Here is a 19628-nt window from a genome sequence, read left to right as displayed (position 1 = left end):
CGACAGAGAGCGAGGATACCCGGCCGGCAGCAGAGACGTTCCGGAGCGACGGGGACACGGCGACAGCGATGGAGCGACATCCAGGGCAGCGGTGACGGGTCCGGAGCGGCGGGGACACGTGAGTATTACCTCCTATGCAGTGGTCTTCAATCTGCGGACCTCCAGATGTTGCAAAACTACAACTCCCAGCATGCCCGGACAGCCAACGGCTGTCCGGGCATGCTGGGAGTTGTAGTTTTGCAACATCTGGAGGTCTGCAGGTTGAAGACCACTATTGGGTTCAAAATCTTTATTTTTTTAGATTTTGCACCTATAAATTGGGTGCGTCTTATACGCCGGTGCGTCCTATAGGGCGAAAAATACGGTAAACAGTCAGACTGTATGGAGCAGGACATTACTGCCAGCAGGTATTACCAGACGTGTGGCATGAACTCTTCTGTTCTGATGTAAAGTATATACCAGGACCGCCACACTGTATCCCTTCAGTCAGGGCTGAGGTACAACTTTAAAGGGGTTCTCCACCATAAGGTGATTTTAGTACGTACCTGGCAGACAGTAATGGACATGCTTAGGAAGGATCTGCGCTTGTCTTGGGGATAAATGGCTATGTTGTGAGATTACCATAACACTGTGGCTAGCTTTTTGTGAACTAGTATTTCCTGTTTGACTTTTCTCTTTTTGACTACAACTCCCACAATTCCATTTTCCTCCCTCCCACACATCAACTACCCTACCCATTGAAACATAAATGAGCTGCAGACCTGTGGTTTTCAATCAGGGTGCCTACAGCTGTTGCATTAGTTGCAGATTGATCCCTCCACCCATTGAAGCAGACAGGCTCCCTGTCATCAGCTGACTAGTGATGTCAGGTCTCGGTCGCATTGCAAGCTGGGAAAAATCTGAGACAACAGTCATTTTGTATGTTGATAAAAATAAATATTGGGGTGAAAATCACAGAAGAATTGTGAGAAAACCGTCACACACAGGTACAGACACTACATTATGGACTACACTAACTTTACAGCCCCTGTAACCTAGTCAGATAAAAAAAAAATCCTGGAATACCCCTTTAACCTCATTGGCCCCCTATGACTATGCCACTGGGTCCTGAACAATATCCTACAATCTGTTTCCATTTAAAGGGCTGTGTAATGGCCCCCAACAAACTTTACTCAAAAAGTTGGTAGGACTGCCAACTTCAGTGGGACCAGCCGACTGGCTATTGTGTATGAGAACCTCCCAACTCCCCTCCATTCATATTTAGTCCTTTTCCATCCCCAAGTAAGCTTATCCATGATTTCCAGTGCCCTAAACCATTAGTCTGGGAAAGGCACACAGATAATATAATATTTGCGGTAAAACCACCATCTTTATGCTCGCTGCTCTATCAGCCATAGGGATTAAAGGGGATCTCCGGCCCTAAGACATCTTATCCCCTATCCAAAGGAGATGTCTGACTGCGGGGGGTCCCGCCGCTGGGGATCCCCGCAATCTTGCATTCGGCACCCACCTCTTTGAGCTGCACGCCGTGCTGCCAGCTCACAAACTGCCGGGTGCCGACCACGGGGCTGGAGTATCGTGACATCATGACTCCGCCCCCGTGTGATGTCACCCCCCGCTATGCAAGTCTATGGGAGGGGGCACGACGGCCGTCACACCCCCTCCCATAGACTTGCATGGCAGGGGCAGAGTCGTGACATCATGATTCTCCGGCCCCGTGGTCGGCACCCGGCAGTTTGTGGCGGTACCCCCGCAGTCAGACATCTTATCCCCTATCCTTTGGATAGAAGACAAGATGTCTTTGGGCCGGAGTACCCTTTTAAGAGTTTTATCCAAATTCCCACTTTTTTACTCATTTTGAGGTGCCCCAGCACCAATAGCTGTCCTGTGGCTTCTGACTGCTTCAGGCAGCTTGGCAGCACAAGGTGTTGGACCCACTAGAGACTTATATTAATTATGTTTAAATTCTATTGCAAAATATTATATATATGTAACCTTAAGAGTGAGCAGTGAACCCCATGTGATCCTGCCTGCCAATGGCAACTCCTAAAGTCTCCCCTATATAGTGTAGTGGGAGAGGAGTTACCCCAGTGTTCAGTAGTGTGCCAGCTGAGCCACAGTTTGGTTCAGGTGTGCTGTGTGTTGTGTGCTCTGAGGAGAGGCCGAGCTCAAATCTACTCTTTCTGGTCATCCTGCAAGGATTACTTGCAAGGTTGGAAGTTCATGCCCCGGCGAAGAAGGCTTGAGTACCTTGACAGGACCCTACCTACCAGGATTCATCTTTCTGTCTCACAAGTCAGTATTAATCTGTTTGGGGCAACAGGGCTCCCAAGGGGTTACGCTGCACTCTCTCACCTAAAGCCAGCTGTTTGTGTATTACCATCTGCACCAGCTCAGTAAAGACAGTTATCCGTAACCTGACATCGTTGTGTTCATTTACTCCCCGTGTCTGGTCCAGGAGAAGCTGTCTCCAACCTCGGACCCTGTATAGGATAACGGTGCCCTGGCGTCACAAAGTGATCAGGTATTTCCACTTACACTTACACCACAAACTGTAGCCCTCCAGATGCTGCCAAACTACAACTCTCAGCATGCCTAGACTGCCCAGGCATGCTGGGAGTTGTAGTTCTGTAACATCTGTCCCTTCAGATTTTGCAATTTTCATGAAATTTTTGAAAATTGCTGCTCTACTTTGAAGCCCTCTAATTTTTTCAAAAATATGTCCATTTTATGAGGCCAACATTAAGTGGACATATTGTATTTGTGAATAAAAATAAAATTTATTTGGAATATCCATTTTCCGTACAAGCAGAGAGCTTCAAAGTTAGAAAAATGCTACATTTTCTAAATTTTCATGAAATTTTGGAATTTTTCACAAAAAAAAGGATGCAAGTAACCGCCGAAAATGTACCACCAAAATAAAGTAGAATATGCCACGAAAAAATCTCAGAATCAGAATATTCGGTAAAAGCATCTTAGAGTTATTAACTCTTAAAGTGACGGTGGTCAGATGTGCAAAAAACGCTCTGGTCCTAAGGTGTAAAATGGCCTGGTCCTTTCATGAAATTACCTATTTATGTAAGTATGTGGACTTGCTCTAATACTACATAGCTGTGTTCTCAAATCTGTTTAACTTTCTGGCGCCAGTTGATTAAAAAAAAAAAAAAAAGTTTTCCACCGGAGTACCCCTTTAATTTAACAAGGGTAAATCATCTTTACCAACATTGCTATCACCAGTGGGCCCCAGCATGTGCCTGGTGTTGATGCCAGTCCAGTTCAAAGTGATGGAACCATAAAAAAAGATCTTTTTGTGCTTACAGATCTGCGGGAGATGGACAACCCTTCTCTTCTGGCCAATATCAATATAGTTGTGAGGTATCAACGTGAATATAGCCCTTATAAGAAAATAAGCTAATAGAAGAGAAAAGCTGAGTCCTGGATAGCCCCCAGAAATGATAGCATAAGTTGCATACTTTGTGGGCGCAGCCGCTTCCAAAGTAAATTACCCTGGCATTGCTTGGGATGATAATCTGCAGAACACAAAGGTGGAGATTATTCAGCTTTCTCAGGGTGTGGAGAGGCGAGGCGAGGCCTGTAGTGTGGACACACCTGAAGCTATGAGTCAGGATGGGAGCAGCGAACGCCTTGGCACACAAACATAGCACAGGAGGAAAGGGAGACTCTGTCTTTTGTGCTGTGCTGGCATTTAGGACATGTTTAATATTACTTAAAGGGGTACTCCGGCGCTAAGACATCTTATCCCCTATCCAAAGGATAGGGGATAAGATGCCTGATCGCGGGGGTCCCGCTAACAATGCAGGTAAAAATTCTGCATGGGACCAACCAAAGCTGGGCACCTTCTCTGAGCAGGCAGATAGCAGATGCATAGGTTTTCTCTATGGCACGTACACATTTGCTACAGACAAATGACTGGCCTATTAAGATCCGTGAAAAGAGTGCTACATGAAGCTTCTAGAGCAACAGCAATTCCTGGATCATTACATTCAAATACCACTCTATGCCATTTCATCACATTACTGAATTCACATACATTATATTCATAAAATACAGCAAAATAGCTCTGAATGTATTGTGGTGTCCCAGCACCAAAGACTGTCCTGTGGGCTGCGGATCTCCTCGGGCATGCCTGCTGCTCCTGTGATGGGCCCACTGTTCTGTTGTTTACTGTGTTTATGCACTTTGCTGTATTTAATCTATTCTTGTATATGTGTACTGTACCCTTAAGAAGGAGATGCAGAGTAACCAGGTGACCCCTGTCCACCCAATGGGAACCCGCAAATTGCCCTGTATATAATGTAGGGGGGAGGAGTTGCCCCAGTTCAGTCAGAGACTAGTGTGTGTTCAGTTCTAGTTTCAGTAGCTGCTGTGTGCAGAGCTCCATGTGAGCTACAGTGTGGAAAGGAGGTGGAAGAAGTGTGAGGTGATTCCAAGGGAAGCCTAAAGAAAAGCTCTTAATCAAATCCGCCATTCTGCAAGTGTTCCCCGTACAGTTGGTGAGTCACACCCTGGCTGTGTCAGTAATTGGACCTTAACAGAACCCTGGTCAGCGTGGGATATCTCTTAATCTCCAAGCCTCAAGTCTATGTAATTCAAGTGGTTGAAAAGCACTATAAGTTCTGTCAAGGCAACAGGGCTCCCAAGAGTTACACTGCATTCCTTCTACTCTGCTCCGTAGTGTGAGTGTTTTACCATCTACTCCTGCTTAAGCAAAAGACAGTTATCCGTAACCCAGCATCAGTGTGTTTATTGCACTGTGCCTGGCCCAGGAGAAGCTGTCTCCTCCTCAGACCGTGTATAGGTTAACGGTGCCTTGGCGTCACGAATTGACAAGTCTATCTTGCGCTCCCCGTGTAACCACAGTATTAATAAATAAATCCTTATATGTCACTGCCTACATGACAAAAACTTCTCCCCAGCACTGCAGATTGGCCTTTCTCACATCAGTCCTTGTCCCCAATGGGCAAATCAGTGTCTCTATTACAAATAAATGCGATGACCTGTGTTATAAGAATCCAATAATGTTCTTAGGAAACGAAAGAATTATATTTGTGCTCGGGGCTTCACACTCGTGCTCGTGATTACAGCCATACATACCTACCTGTATGAAAGACATTAAACTTAACAAGGCGGTCAGATTTGTGCCCGTAAACGCGACAGAGGGCACACCTTTAGGGGGCATAACCTGTAATGGAATAATTTGAAAAAGGGGAGGGCTGGGAGGGGTCCGCAAAATGTTACGTCCGCCCCACCAGTAGTGCAGGGGCGGAAATACTCACGCCCCTCGCACAAATAAAGCCTTATAGGCTTAACACATATCAGTGTACCAATCCACTTATATCAGGATAGCACCGAGACAAGGCCCAGTAACTGAAGTAATGGAAAACTGGGATCCAGTATTAAAACTAAATATAAAACTAAACACCAAAAATTGAAGATTCAAGGCTTTAGTTCATAAAAATAGTAAAATGCTACAGAAGCTTATGCATTTCAGACATACTCCTTACTTGTACATTGATGACCACCGTACTACTATGGTATGTACCCTGCAGCTCCCATGGGCCCTCTAGACATAAGACAGTGACCTTTACAACTATACTGCTCGAAAAAATAAAGGGAACACTAAGAGAACACATCCTAGATCTGAATGAATGAACTAATCGTATGAAATACTTTCGTCTTTACATAGTTGAATGCGCTGATAACAAAATCACACAAAAATTATCAATGGAAATCGAATTTATCAACCCATGGAGGTCTGGATATGGAGTCACCCTCAAAATCACAGTGGAAAACCCCACTACAGGCTGATCCAACTTTATGTAATGTCCTTAAAACAAGTCACAATGAGGCTCAGTAGTGTGTGTGGCCTCCACGTGCCCGTATGACCTCCCTACAACGCCTGGGCATGATCCTGATGAGGTGGAGGATGGTCTCCTGAGGGATGTCCTCCCAGACCTGGACTAAAGCATCTGCCAACTCCTGGACAGTCTGTGGTGCAACGTGGCGTTGGTGAATGGAGCGAGACATGATGTCCCAGATGGGCTCAATCGGATTCAGGTCTGGGGAATCGGCGGGCCAGTCCATAGCATCAATGCCTTCCTCTTGGAGGAACTGCTGACACACTCCAGCCACATGAGGTCTAGCATTGTCTTGCATTAGGAGGAACCCAGGGCCAACCGCACCAGCATACGGTCTCACAAGGGGTCTGAGGATCTCATCTCGGTACCTAATGGCAGTCAGGCTTCCTCTGGTAAGCACATGGAGGGCTGTGCGGCCCCCAAAAGAATTGCCACCCCACACCATTACTGACCCATTGCCAAACCGGTCATGCTGGAGGATGTTGCCTGCAGCAGAACGTTCTCCACAGCGTCTCCAGACTCTGTCACATCTGTCACATGTGCTCAGTGTGAACCTGCTTTTTTCTGTGAAGAGCACAGGGTGCCAGTGGCGAATTTATCAATCTTGGTGTTCTCTGGCAAATGCTAAACGTCTTGCACAGTGTTGGGCTGTAAGCACAACCCCCACCTGTGGACGTCAGAAACTCATACCACCCTCAAGGAGTCTGTTTCTGACCGTTTGAGTGGACACATGCACATTTGTTGCCTGCTGGAGGTCATTTTGCAGGGCTCTGGCAGTGCTCCTCCTGCTGCTCCTTGCACAAAGGCGGAGGTAGCGGTCCTGCTGCTGGGTTGTTGCCCTCCTATTAGGGCCAGTGTTAGGGCGGGGCAAACCAGGCAATTGCCTAGGGCCCCCATCCCCCAGGTGCCCCTTGCCGGCTGCTCAGCATAGGCATGCGCACGTGGTGCCCAGGGGGATCCGCGGCCGCCACTGAGCAGCCTGCAGGGGGCCCCCGTCACTTTCTGGACATCCTTGAGTCCCGAAAGATCTTTTTGGGACACAAAGATGTTTCTGTTACCTTTCTGTGGCGGCCCCCACGGTAATTTTAAAAATGCAGGCGAGGTAGCGCCGGGAGGTAGCACACGCAGGGACATCACTGAGGTCCCGTGCGTGTGCCCATAGCAACGGAGGAACGGAGCATCGAGGAGGATGTGCACCGGCCAGCATGGTAAGTCACCAGCACCAGCTGGCAGCACGTCATCTTCGGTGTTTTTCCGACCACCGCTCCTCCGGTCCCAGGACCAACTGCTATGGTCTATAGGCCATAGCAGTAGATTGTGACCCCGGACCAGAGGACCAGTGGTCGAACCACTGAAGTGGGGCAGTACACAGGCATATAGCCTCCAGCCATACGCTGTATATGGTTGAAGGCTGTATGTCTGTGGGGGAACTATACTGCACCTAATGTGGAGAACTATACTGCACCTAATGTGGGGGAACTATACTGCACCTAATATGGGGAGAACTACACTGCACCTAATGTGGGGAGAACTACACTGCACCTAATGTGAGGAGAACTATACTGCACCTAATGTGGGAAGAACTATACTGCACCTAATGTGGGGAGAACTATACTGCACCTAATGTGGGGAGAACTATACTGCACCTAATGTGGGGAGAACTACACTGCACCTAATGTCGGGAGAACTATACTGCACCTAATGTGGGGAGAACTATACTGCACCTAATGTGGGAAGAACTATACTGCACCTAATGTGGGGAGAACTATACTGCACCTAATGTGGGGAGAACTATACTGCACCTAATGTGGGGAGAACTATACTGCACCTAATGTGAGGAGAACTATACTGCACCTAATGTGGGGAGAACTATACTGCACCTAATATGGGGAGAACTACACTGCACCTAATGTGAGGAGAACTATACTGCACCTAATGTGGGGGGAACTATACTGCACCTAATGTCCCCCACACTATACTGCACCTAATGTGGGGGGGAACTATACTGCACCTAATGTGGTGGGAACTATACTGCACCTAATATGGGGAGAACTATACTGCACCTAATATGGGGAGAACTACACTGCACCTAATGTGAGGACAACTATACTGCACCTAATGTGGGGGGAACTATACTGCACCTAATGTGGGGGGACTATACTGCACCTAATGTGGGGGGGAACTATACTGCACCTAATGTGGGGGGAACTATACTGCACCTAATGTGGGGGGGAACTATACTGCACCTAATGTGGTGGGAACTATACTGCACCTAATATGGGGAGAACTATACTGCACCTAAGATGGGGAGAACTACACTGCACCTAATGTGGGGGGAACTATACTGCACCTAATGTGGGGGGAACTATACTGCACCTAATGTGGGGGGACTATACTGCACCTAATGTGGGGGGGAACTATACTGCACCTAATGTGGGGGGAACTATACTGCACTTAATGTGGGGGGAACTATACTGCACCTAATGTGAGGAGAACTATACTGCACCTAATGTGGGGAGAACTATACTGCACCTAATGTGGGGGAACTATACTGCACCTAATGTGGGGGAACTATACTGCACCTAATGTGGGGGGACTTATACTGCACCTAATGTGGGGGAACTATACTGCACCTAATGTGGGGGAACTATACTGCACCTAATGTGGGGGGAACTATACTGCACCTAATGTGGGGATAACTATACTGCACCTAATGTGGGGAGAACTATACTGCACCTAATGTGGGGAGAACTATACTGCACCTAATGTGGGGAGAACTATACTGCACCTAATGTTGGGGAACTATACTGCACCTAATGTGGGGGAACTATACTGCACATAATGTGGGGGAACTATACTGCACCTAATGTGGGGGAGCTATACTGCACCTAATGTGGGGGAACTATACTGCAACTAATGTGGGGGAACTATACTGCACCTAATGTGGGGGAACTATACTGCACCTAATGTGAGGGGACTATACTGCACCTAATGTGGGGAGAACTATACTGCACCTAATGTGGGGAAACTGTACTGCACCTAATGTGGGGGAACTATACGGGACCTTGTGTGGGGAGAACTACACTGCACCTAATGTGGGGAGAACTATACTGCACTTACGGTGGGGGAACTTTACTGCACCTAATGTGGGGGAACTGTACTGCACCTAATGTGGGGGAACTATACTGCACCTGATTTGGGGGAACTATACTGCACCTAATGTGGGGGAACTATACTGCACCTAATGTGGGGGAACTATACTGCACCTTATGTGGGGAGAACTACACTGCACCTAATGTGGGGAGAACTATACTGCACCTAATGTGGGGAAACTGTACTGCACCTAATGGGGGGGGGGAAACTGTACTGCACCTAATGTGGGGGAACTGTACTGCACCTAATGTGGGGGGAACTGTACTGCACTAATGTGGGGGGAACTGTACTGCACTAATGGGGGGGGAACTGTACTGCACCTAATGTGGGGGAACTGTACTACACCTAATGTGGGGAGCTATACTGCACCTAATGGGGGGAACTGTACTGCACCTAATGTGGGGGGAACTGTACTGCACCTAATGTGGGGGAACTGTACTGCACCTAATGTGGGGGGAACTGTACTGCATCTAATGTGGGGGGAACTGTACTGCACCTAATATGGGGGGAACTGTACTGCACTAATGTGGGGGGAACTGTACTGCACTAATGTGGGGGAAACTGTACTGCACCTAATGTGGGGGAACTGTACTGCCAACCTAACTATACAAAAATATAAAATGGTACTATTTTGATCCCTATAACTCTTTTATTTTTCTGTATATGGGGATGTTTGAGGGTAATTTTTTGCGCTTTGATTTGTAGTTTTTATCGGTACCATTTTTGTTGCTTTTTAGATATTTTTTATGGTATTTGAAGTGACCAAAAATGTGCAAATCTGGTTAGTGCACCATTACGACTTTTGGGGCCCCTCTTTTGATTTTGCCTAGGGCCATGCTAAGCCTAAAACCTGCCCTGCCTCCTATGGCCTCCTCCACGTCTCCTGATGTACTGGCCTGTCTCCTGGTAGCGCTTCCATGCTCTGGGCACTACGCTGACAGACACCGCAAACCTTCTTGCCACAGCTCGCATTGATGTGCCATCCTGGATGAGCTGCTTTACCTGAGCCACTTGAGTGGGTTGTAGACTCCGTCTCATGGTACCACTAGAGTAAAAGCACCGCCAGCATTCAAAAGTGACCAAAACATCAGCCAGGAAGCATAGGAACTGAGAAGTGGTCTGTGGTCACCACCTGCAGAACCACTCCTTTTTGGGGTTGTCTGGCTAATTGCCTATAATTTCCACCTGTTGTCTGTTCCATTTGCACAACAGCATGTGAAATTGATTGTCAATCAGTGTTACTTCCTGAGTGGACAGTGGGATTTCACAGAAGTGTCAGTGACTTGAAGTTACATTGTGTTGGTTAAGTGTTCTTTTAATTTTTTTGAACAGTGTATTATCCCTTTAAAGGGGTACTCCAGTGAAAACCTTTTTTCTTTTAAATCAACTGGTGCCAGAAAGTTAAACATATTTGTAAATTACTTCTATTAAAAAATCTTAATCCTTCCAGTACTTATTAGCTGCTGAATGCTACAGAGGAAATTCCTTTCTTTTTGGAACACTGATGACATCACGAGCACAGTGCTCTCTGCTGACATCTCTGTCCATTTTAGCAACCGTGCATAACAGATGTATGCTAAGGGCAGCATGGCGGCTCAGTGGTTAGCACTGCTGCCTTGCAGTGCTGGGGACTTGGGTTCAAATCCCACTAAGGACAACAATAAATAAAGCGCTATTATTATTATTATAATAACGTCAGCAGAGAGAACTGTGCTCGTGATGTCATCAGAGAGCATTCCAAAAAGAATTTCCTCTGTAGTATTCAGCAGCTAATAAGTACAGGAAGGATTAAGATTTTTTTAATAGAAGTAATTTACAAATCTGTTTAACTTTCCGGAGCCAGCTGATTTAAAAGAGAAAAGGTTTTCACCGGAGTACCCCTTTAAAACAGTGTTTCCCAACCAGGGCGCCTCCAGCTGTTGCAAAACTACATCTCCCAGCATGCCCGGACAGCCGAAGGCTGTCCGGGCATGCTGGGAGATGTAGTTTTGCAACAGCTGGAGGCACTTTGGTTGCAAAACACTGCCATAAACCTAACACCTGGTATTGAACATTCAACTATTTCTTTACATTTAGTGCAATGTATTATACGACTGTGGTATTTACAGAGGTTTTGTGAGTTTTTATTATTTTTTTAAATTTTTTATTATTTGTGCCTCAGGTTAGAGCAAGCTGCCTATAATTCCCAGAAGACAATATACAAGAAAGTAACCGGAATCAGTAGGAATGAATTCCAACCTTGCATGCCCTATACACATGGGGGAGATTTATCATCTGCAAAGTTTTGGCGCGACGTATTCTGCGCAATTTTTAGTGTCTGTCTATAAGCTGGCCAGAATTTACACCTTGTCATCAATTCCTTTTTATTTATTACGTTGCCATTTGGACGCACAAAACTGCGCCCCTGGCCTGCATGCTACACTTGAGGGATGAACAAGCGACTTAAAGGGGAACTCCTCTGGAAAACATTTTTTATTTTTTTTTATTTTTTTTTTTAAATCAACTGGTGCCAAAAAAGTTATACAGATTTGTAAATGACTTCTATTTAAAAAATCTTAATCCTTCCAGTACTTATCAGCTGTTTTGAATTTCCTTTCTGTCTGACCACAGCGCTCTCTGCTGACACCTCTGTCCATGTCAGGAACTATCTGGAGCAGGACAGGTTTGCTATGGGGACTTAATCCTACTCTGGACAGTTTTTAAAATGGACAGAGGTGTCAGCAGAGAGCACTGTGATCAGACAGAAAGGAAATTCAAAAAGAAAAGAACTTCCTGTGGAGCATACAGCGGCTGATTAGTACTGGAAGGGTTAAGATTTTTTTTTTTAAATAGTAGTCATTTATATTGAGTATATGTTTCTGTCATTTGTTCTCCCTTTACACGTTATATGTTATATATATTTTTTTCTTTATTTTTTATTCTTTTTTTATTTCTGCATTTCTTCTGTTAAAAATTATGGAAAGAAAAAAAACTTCTCAAAAATAAACAGTTATTCAAAAAAATAAAAATAAAAAATACCTCCATTATTTTATGGTACATATGGACACATACGGTGAGGGCAAGCTGTACTAAAATTAAAATCATACTGGTATAATGCACACTGCCAAAGACAGTGAGACCTGGGACATGAACATAGGGGAATTGTGACTATGTTCAACTTGTTATATAAAGACCCAACGTGGGATCTGTGGGGGTCCAATTGGGACCCCATTGATCTGTAAAACACAATAAAATGTCCCCAGGAATGACTGAAGTGCACTGTGCATGTGCAGCCAGCACTCGGCAATATTCAGAAACCCCATAGAGCATTGTTTCCTAACCAGGGTGCCTCCAGCTGTTGCAAAACTACAACTCCCAGCATGCCTGGACAGCAAAAGGCTGTCCAGGCATGCTGGGAGTTGTAGTTTTGCAACAGCTGGAGGCACCCTGGTTGGAAAACACTGCCAAAGAAAATGAATGGAGCCATGGAAGCACAATGCACTCCTCATTCCTGGAGATGATTCATTCCTATGGATCGATGGGGTCCCAGCAGTCAGTAGAAATGCCCCTTTAAAGGGGTACTCCTGTGGAAAACTTCTTTTTTATTTATTTATTATTAATTTTTTTTTTTATGAACTCTCGCCAGAAAGTTAAACAGATTTGTAAATGACTTCTATTAAAAAAAATATTTACCATCCAGTACTTTTTAGCAGCTGTATGCTACAGAGGAAATTCTATTCTTTTCGAATTTCTTTTTTTGTCTTGTCCACAGTGCTCTCTGCTGACACCTGATGCCCGTATCAGGAACTGTCCAGAGCAGGAGAAAATCCCCATTGCAAACTTATGCTGCTCTAAACAGTTCCTGACTCGGACAGAGGTGTCAGCAGAGAGCACTGTGGACAAGACAAAAAAGAAATTCAAAAAGAAAAGAATTTCCTCTGTAGCATCCATGCCGTTCATGGATTCTGGTGTTTCATGGCCATGGACGTTGAACATGATACTTTTCAGGGGGATCAATAACCACGTCCTAAATCCGAACAGCCACGTAAAGCGCCTGACACACATACAGTAGAAGTGTGCTTGTTGCCTATAGCAACCAGTCCGAGTTCAGCTTTCATTTTCAGAAACCGCACTGGATAAAGTGGTCTCTGGTTGCTAAGGGCAACTACGAGGCCACATCAGTTGTGTGTAGCACGTGAATACGGAATAGCTGCCATGACAGTAGCGGCTCATACTGTGCTTGCTGCCTATAGCAACCAGTCCGGGTTCAGCTTTCAGTTTCAGAAACCGCACTGGATAAAGGGGTCTCTGGTTGCTAAGGGCAACTACGAGGCCACATCAGATGTGTGTAATATGTGAACACGAAATAGCCGCCATGACAGTAGCGGCTCATACAGTGCTTGTTGCCTATAGCAACCAGTCGGGGTTCAGCTTTCATTTTCAGAAACCGCACTGGATAAAGTGGTCTCTGGTTGCTAAGGTCAACTACGAGGCCACATCAGATGTGTGTAGCACGTGAATACGGAATAGCCGCCATGACAGTAGCGGCTCATACTGTGCGTGTTGCCTATAGCAACCAGTCCGGGTTCAGCTTTCATTTTCAGAAACCGCACTGGATAAAGGGGTCTCTGGTTGCTAAGGGCAACTACGAGGCCACATCAGATGTGTGTAATATGTGAACACGAAATAGCCGCCATGCCTATAGCAACCAGCCCGGGTTCAGCTTTCATTATCAGAAACTGCCCTGGATAAAGTGGTTTCTGGTTGCTAAGGGAAACTACGAGGCCACATCAATTGAACACGGAATAGCCGCCATGACAGTAGCCGCTCATACAGTGCTTGTTGCCTATAGCAACCAGTTCGGGTTCAGCTTTCATTTTCAGAAACCGCACTGGATAAAGTGGTTTCTGGTTGCTAAGGGCAACTACGAGGCCACATCAATTGAACACGGAATAGCCGCCATGACAGTAGCCGCTCATACAGTTGAGTCAATACAACTAGGGCAAAAGGTTTACAATGCATCAATAGCTTCTACTATGAATGAATGATGCCAGGCTCGATATGGCGGTGGTATACACTGTAGTATATGCGAATTGTCTTGTGTGACCGATAGGTGAGATTCTCCCAGGCCCGGCCAAAGCTTTGGGTGTTCTCAGCACCTTGAGAAAATATGCTGAGCTCTTACATTCCTCCTGCGCCCATCCCTCAGGGCCCGGCCCAGGCACGCAGTGATCTGTCAGCCAAACTCATCGCACCGCACCCCGATCCCTGGGGCAGATTCCATTACAACGACACTAGCAACATAACAACATGTCGTGTCTATACCGGAGAACCTACCCCTCCCATATACACTATACTACCCGTGATTCATTTATACTTTTCCTTATATTTTCCCAATGCACAGCCCGGCACAAATCTTATTCTTACTGTCGTGTTATCACCTAAAAATAACCGAAACGTATGCAGTATGAGGGTACGTTCACACATAATGTTTGCGATGCAGATTTTATGTTACAGATTTTATCGTTGATTGACCTGCATAAAATCTGCACCATAAAAACTGCAACACATATAGTACGTGTGAACATACCCCAAATGGTGAATTGAATACGAGATAATGAAGTCACTATGTAGTACCAATAACATATAAAACAGTGTTTTTCAACGAGGGTGCCTCCAGCTGTTGCAAAACTACAACTCCCAGCATGCTGGGAGTTGTAGTTTTGCAACAGCTGGAGGCATACTGGTTGGGAAACACTGATATAAAACAACAAGGTTATAGGAACTATATGTTCTCTAGCATTTTTTATAATTTATTGTAGTGATACATTGTTCCTCATAATAATCTCAGATGCTGCAGAACCTCTTTTTGTACAAAGGTAACTTTCTATGGATTGATATGAAACTCATCCTTATCATAAAAAGGTCTGCAGCGGCGGCGGTTTATTGTGATATTCTTAAGCAGCAGTGTATAATACACGCTACAGCTGCTAAAGAACCTCTTCTTAGATGTCACTCATTTGGTGGTTCACACTGGAAAAGCAGAAAATTCTTGCAGAAACAGTTAAAGGGGTTATCCAGGAAAAACTTTTTATATATATCAGATTTGTAAATTACTTCTATTAAAAAAATCGTAATCCTTTCAGTACTTCTGAGCTGCTGAAGTTGAGTTGTTCTTTTCTGTCTAAGTGCTCTCTGATGACACCTGTCTCGGGAACTGTCCAGAGTAGAAGCAAATCCCCAACCTCTTCTACTCTGTGCAGTTCCCGAGACAAACAGAGATGTCAGCAGAGAGCACTGTTGCCAGACAGAAAAGAACAACTCAACTTCAGCAGCTGATAATTATTGAAAGGATTAAGATTTTTTAATAGAAGTAATTTACAAATCTGTTTAACTTTCTGGAGCCAGTTGATATATAAAAAAATTTTTTTTCCTGGAGAACCCCTTTAAGCGGTCAATGGCTTAGCACCTGGTGATAACTAAGGGGATCTGATGCCTACGTTCATGTTTCATATACCTCTGAATTTGTTACTGGAGAAAACAGAACGGGCCATAACTTTATGATCAGTGGAGGTCTGACTTCTGGGCTCCACAATGATCTTGAGATCTAAAGGCATGAAGTGCTGATTTAGCATAAGCCCCAAGCATAAGGTTCCCCGTGGATGAGCGTGTTATATACGTATTTTTATTGCGGACACAAGTCCAGGTATGGCCACGGGTATAATGATCCGAACTTACTAGTGGCGCGCAGTAAAGCTGTGGCCATAATACAGATGCAAAAATGTGTCTGTTATACTCCCAGTTAAAATGTATACTGTAAAACCCAGTCTAAGGGTACGTTCAGACGTGCGGATTTTTGCAGCGGATTTCGCTGCAGATCCGCCGCTGAAGGACCTCCTATATGCTGCCTTTATATGTGCCTGCTCTGAGCGGCAATACGCTGCTACAAGCAGACACACTGCGATGTGCGAGTCGCCGCGCGCAGCTCTCGGCCTAGCTCATTGGGCAGGGGAAGCGGCCGCGATGTGTGCAAGTACACCGCAAATGCGCGGCGACTCGCACATTGCAGTTTGTCTGCTCGGAGCGGCACATTTAAGGGCACCATACAGAGGTCCTTCAGCGGCGGATCTGCAGCGTAAAATACGCTGTAAATCCGCACGTGTGAACGTAACCCTGACAGTATACATTATTTTCTGTAGTGTTTCTGTAAAGGGGTACTCCGGTGGAAAACATTTTTTTTTTTTTTTTAAATCAACTGGTGCCAGAAAGTTAAACAGATTTGTAAATGACTTTTATTTAAAAAAAATCTTTACCCTTCGAGTACTTTTTAGCAGCTGTATGCTACAGAGGAAATTCTTTTCTTTTTGAATTTCATTTTTTGTCTTGTCCACAGTGCTCTCTGCTGATACCTCTGTCCGTATCAGGAACTGTCCAGAGCAGAAAAAAATCCCCATACCAAACCTCTTCTGCTCTGGACAGTTCATGACACGGACAGAGGTGTCAGCAGAGAGCACTGTGGACAAGACAAAAAAAAAAGAAATTCAAAAAGAAAAGAATTTCCTCTGTAGCATACAGCCGCTAAAAAGTACTGGGAGGGTAAATATTTTTTTAATAGGAGTCATTTACAAATCTGTTTAACTTTCTGGCACCAGTTGATTTAAAAAAAAAATGTTTTCCAACGGAGTACCCCTTTAAGCGTGTTCTCCATGATGATATTGTCCTGGTCTTATAATCAGTGCTATATGGTAGCAATGCTATCTATTGTCACACCATGGGGCAAGACCTTGGCGTGAGTGTATTTGGGGTGAAATTACTGCCACCTTTCAGGACACCCAAAAACAAATACCACCAGTTATATACCACGTATCTTGCATCTATATGAAAATGTGACCTCCAAGGTTAACTTGTACCCCAATACAACAGGACTCCCCCCTATCATGTGCTGTTTATAAAGCCGGTGTATTCTAAAGTGGCACTAGGCTCTTTGGGTGACTACTACCTCTGCAATCCCTCTTTCTTTCTGTCTGTCCACAGTGCTCTCTGCTGACACCTCTGCCCATTTTAGGAACTGTCCAGAGCAGGAGAGGTTTGCTATGGGGATTTTCTCCTACACTGGACAGTTCCTAAAAATGACAGAGATGTCAGCAGAGAGCACTGTGCTTGTAATGTCAGCAGAGAGCACTGTGCTTGTGATGTCAGCAGAGAGCACTGTGTTCCAAAAAGAAAAGAACTTCACAAATTTCTCTGTAGTAGATCTGTAGTATACAGAAGCTGATAAGTACTGGAAGGGTTAAGATTTTTTAATAGAAGTGATTTACAAATCTGTTTAACTTTCTTGCACCAGTTGATTTAAAAAAAAAAAATATTCCACCGAGTTCCCCTTTAAAAATCTTAATCCTTCCAGTACTTACCAGCTGCTGTATGCTCCACAGGAAGTTCTTTTCTGTTTGAATTTCCTTTCTGTCTGACCACAGTGCTCTCTGCTGAGACCCCTGTCCATGTTAGGAACTGTCCGGAGCAGGAGAGGAGGTTTGCTGTAGGTTTTCTCCTGCATTGGACAGTTCCTGACATGGACAGAGGTGTCAGCAGAGAGCACTGTGGTCAGACTGGAAAGAACTACACAACTTCCTCTGAAGCATATAGAAGCTGATAAGTACTGGAAGGATTAAGATTTTTAAATAGAAGTAATTTACAAATCTGTATAACTTTCTAGCACCAGTTTATTTGAAAACAAATTTGTTTTCCACTGGAGTACCCCTTTAAGCTGGTGATATATTTGAGATAGCTGTTGGCCAACAGCTATCTCCCTCTCAAGCCCACCAAAATCTGCATGCCCAGATGCCGAGTATGAATGTGGTCTGAAGAGGCGAGTTATCTCCCCTATGTATAAAAGGATTGGACATTTTGAAATTCCATTGGAAGGCCCTCAGAAATAGGGTTGAGCGCGAATATTCGAAATGCAAATTTTTACCGTGGATATCTGCACTTCGCGATTTCGCAAATATTTAGAATATAGTGATATATATTGGTAATGACAAATGTTCGGGTTTTTTTAATGCAAATTTTTATGCGAATATCAGCACTTCCAGACTGGACACTGATCCCTCCCTAATCGCGCATGCGCACTATGGGAATTTCATTACGAATTTTTGGATAAAAAAAACGAACATAGCGAATACAGTGATCCCTCAACTTACAATGGTCTCAACATAAAATTGTTTCAACATACAATGGTATTTTCTGGACCATCGTAAGTTGAAACCAGACTCAACATACAATGTACAGACAGTCCAGATATGTGATACCTGTCAATGGCTGGAAGAACCGAGCAATCAGAATGGGCATTCACTGGTAAAACCCCTGTATTACTGAAGCGTATTCACTGACTGGTGTCTGGTAGCGCCCCCTACAGTACAGGGAGGTATTACATGTTCTGTACACTTTACCTGTACCAGGGTTACCTGCTCCTTTGGACACGAGGTGAGGGTGACTCCATTACTTTTTAGGACCCTGAAGAAGCTCCTGTCCTCTACATAGACCAGTGTTTCCCAAGCAGGGTGCCCCCAGCTGTTGCAAAACTACAACTCCCAGCATGCCCGGACAGCCAACGGCTGTCCGGGCATGCTGGGAGTTGTAGTTTTGCAACAGCTGGAGGCTCCTTGCTTGGGAAACGCTGACATAGACAGTGATTTACAGCTCCCAGCAGAACTTTCTTACTTTTATATGTAAGGATTTGCTTTATCTACATTAGTTATCTACTTATTTTTCTTTAATCCTCACTTTTTCCTATTTTCAGATGACATTTTGGTGCCTTTAGAACCAATTACCAAGTTTCCATAGAGTTCTGGTCTCAACATACAATGGTTCCAACATACAATGGTCGTCCCGGAACCAATTACCGTAATATTGTAACTTGAGGGACCACCGTATGCGCATTTCACGAACAAAGGACGAATATTCGTCCACATATTCGCAAACTATCGCGAATCCGAATATGGCCCCCGCCGCTCATCACTAACTCATAAACAGATTATTTTGGCGGGTTTGGTGGACATGTGCATGACCAGCTTTAGCGCATGCAGTGCCAGTGCTATTGTCCTATATAGAAAAATTGGATGTGTAAAGGGTTAATTCTCATAAACTCTTTTTTTGGCTCCGGGGCCTCTGATTCATCCTGCAAACAACTCCTACATTAAACAGGTTTGTGCAGGTCAGTCGTGTACTCCGGCGTACCACACATAGGAGGGGGCGTTGTGGGAATCGGCGCATACAACAGACAATAATCTAATGTTTTTTGTTCAAATTTAGTGAAAAACTAAAACTAAATATTTTTCTTTTATCTAAAATCTAAAATCCTTATAGTGAACTGTATAATGGGTCAAGATTTACGGAGTTTCCGTGAAAGTGCCAACATGTTCTGTATCGTTGTACTGAGGTTGCACTCATACTGGCCCCTGTGTTCTGCCAGGCAGTGGTGTATAGTGATGAGCGGCAGGGGCCATATTCGAATTTGCGATATTTGGCGAATAGATGGACGAATATTCGCCCTATGTTCGCGAAATTCGCATATTCGCTATATGGGTTCTCTTTTTTTTCGTAATGAAATTTGCATAGTGC

The 19628-nt window shown here is 44.8% G+C and overlaps 1 protein-coding gene across 1 annotated transcript in view; it reads right to left on the bottom strand.

Moving 5' to 3' along the window:
• The window catches only part of LOC130296323 (keratin, type I cytoskeletal 17-like), a 100410-nt gene extending 86175 nt beyond the window's left edge, over positions 1-14235 (bottom strand). Inside the window, exon 1 of the mRNA XM_056547732.1 lies at positions 14197-14235. The gene's annotated coding sequence lies outside the window, so the exon portion shown is untranslated. The remainder of the gene's footprint in view (positions 1-14196) is intronic.
• Positions 14236-19628: the final 5393 nt, after the last annotated feature.

This window comes from Hyla sarda, chromosome 12, assembly GCF_029499605.1.
Source record: "Hyla sarda isolate aHylSar1 chromosome 12, aHylSar1.hap1, whole genome shotgun sequence".
Classification (NCBI taxonomy): domain Eukaryota; kingdom Metazoa; phylum Chordata; class Amphibia; order Anura; family Hylidae; genus Hyla; species Hyla sarda.
This window is presented reverse-complemented; position numbering and strand designations above follow the sequence as displayed.